This window comes from Elephantulus edwardii, unplaced genomic scaffold (genome assembly GCF_000299155.1).
Source record: "Elephantulus edwardii isolate Elephantulus edwardi_28Jun2011 unplaced genomic scaffold, EleEdw1.0 scaffold00244, whole genome shotgun sequence".
In the NCBI taxonomy this organism is placed as follows: Eukaryota; Metazoa; Chordata; class Mammalia; order Macroscelidea; family Macroscelididae; genus Elephantulus; species Elephantulus edwardii.
Window position 1 is genome coordinate 3,601,870 of NW_006399994.1, and position 2,621 is coordinate 3,604,490.

Consider the following 2,621-nt stretch of genomic DNA (forward strand, 5'->3'; position numbering starts at 1 on the left):
CATGGGAGAGACAAGAGACCATTATGCTGAGTGAACTAACTCCATCTATTAAGGACAAATACTGTATAAGGCCATTATTGTAAAAATAGAAGTATAACTAGTAAGATATGCATAAAAGTCTAAAGGAGAAGGGGAGGGTAGGGGGATAGAACTGGGGAGGTGGGAATCAAGGAATCACAGAGTTTGGTGTGTGGAAGAAAGAGTGAATGAATTAGGAAAGATCCAGTGGGGACCTGGAAAGAGAACGTGATAGAGGACATAGATCAATGGTGATTCATTTAATAAAACACAATATAGGGCAATGATTGTATGAAACACAGATTAAAAGAATGTGTGAAACACAATGTATATGAACTTTGTATGCAAACTAATATAATTTTTTTTAAAAAAAGATAGGAGTTTCCATTCTTTTCTGACCCTTTTTTGTGGGAGTCTTATTCCCTCAGGCCACAACTGGTAGACCAGAACACCCACAGGCCCCACTTGGGTCAAATTTAACACAGAGGCCAAGTCAGGTTAACAAGTCTGAGCCCCACCACAGTGGGAAAGAAGATTTCCTGAGTTGAGGAGCTGCCTGGAGAGCAACTCTCATGGACTGTGATGAAGGTGAGGTCAGATTTCAGAGGCCCCAGACAGTGAAGACAGCCCGCAGGCTTTCCTTGGCCCCAAGACCAAGTGGTCACCAACGGTATCCGGTTTTTCCTGGCAATGCCTTGACCCCTGCATTGCACAGCCATCTCATCAAGGAAAACAAATAGGCTTTTTTCAAAAGGGGGGAGCCCACTAACAAAAACCAAAGGCCAAAAAAAGAAAGAAAGAAAGAAATGTAGCCTTATGTTGTCTGTGAAAAGCCTCAAAAATTGTCAACAAGTGCTGAGTCAGGAAATTCTCCCCCTAATAGCTTTTGTTGGAAACATTTAACGTTTCAACTTTATCTCTTCTTTTCTTTCAGACAGCTCCTCAAAGGTATTCAGAGGCAACAATACCATCATTCAGGCTTTTTGGCTCCAAAGGACTCTCTGAGCTTTGGCCAACATACATCCTTGTGGAATCAGAGCAGTTTATACACCCTGGAGAGCTGTGATTTCCTCCAACTCTTTGGAGCTAATGGAGCTCAGGAGACCATGTCAGATATGCTGGTTGTCTTGTTGCCATCTGACCACTGAGGAATATTTGGTTGGCCCAGTCTCCTAGGTAAGATTGCTACAGGCATAAAGGGTTAGAAACATCTAAATTTTCATCTCTGGTAGAGGTCAAAAAGTACCAAGGCATCTTCTATCTGGGACTTTACATTACCACTAAGAAATTCTCAGTGTCTTAGTTCCCAATTATGGCCTTGGGCACATCGATTCCTTCTTGGTTGGTAGCGTTGGGTGTTTTGTGGCTATTTGGCTTTTAGATAATCCTCACATGGCATCTGTCTCCACTCATAGTTCTCTATGTCCATTCTGCTCTATTATAACATATAAGTGGTGAGATTTTAAGCCCATCCATCCCAATGGTAAGAAGCTGTGGAGCAATACCAAAGACACACAACTCAAATTCACCAGCTGCTCTGGGGGAGAAGGATTTACTGCCTCTGAAATGCCACTGGAGGGTAGGCTATGGATCGGTTCCAACTCTGCAGCACACAATAACAAAACATTCAAGTATAGCCTACTTAACATACAATGTTATTGTGAGGTACCATTGAAGCAAGTACAACTCATAGTAACCTTATGAACAACAGATCAGAGCCCTTTCCTATCCTATGCCATATTGATCATCCCTGACTTGATCCCATTGCAACAGTCACTGTATCAATCCATCTCATTGAGGGTCTTCCTCTCTCATTCATGCTCCACTTTTCCAACCACAAGTCCTTTTTAGGACTAGCCTTTTCTAACAATGTTCAAAGTGTTTGTGTTTAAAAGTCTGTTGGGCCCTGACAAAGCCTCCATTTTGGAGGTTTATGTGGTAAACAGTTGGATTCTGGAGGGTAGGTTCTTTTGATTTAGTTGAAAGTCAGATGTAAACTGTTGGGTCATTTGGGTCTTTTTTTGTTTCGTTCACAATCATAGGTAAACTGGTCACCTGGATATAGTCAACAATCAACTATGAGCTGGAAGCCTCTTGTTTAAGTGAATCAGGACCTGGTTGAAGGGCCTTTGTATTTAAATGTTGGTTGGGCCTGCAGGCCAGCAGCCCTTGGGGCTGTTGTTAATTGTGTCTGGGAAGAACATTTATCTAAGTGGTATAGCAATTGTCTTGTCAGTTTGCTGTACTGAGATAACTTGGAGTTTCTGGGATACTGAATGTTGTATATCTAACACTGTGCCACTGGTGTGTCAAATGCCATGATGGTTGCCAAAGAGGCCAGGATTTGGGAGAACTCCCAGACTAAGACAGGCTTGGATGCAGGATTGCCATCCAATTCTTAAACAAGAGGCCTGTGGAAACTCTAAGAACATTAGAGAAATGATGATAGTTATAGAACAGGGTTCCGGTCTTTTGTTCATAGGGTCGCTATGAATCATACTCACCTTGATAACACTACACAAGAACAACAACAACATGTGAGACAAAACTTTGCCATCCTTACCTCTAAACAGTACTCTAGTTGTATGTTCGCTGTTTTGGCA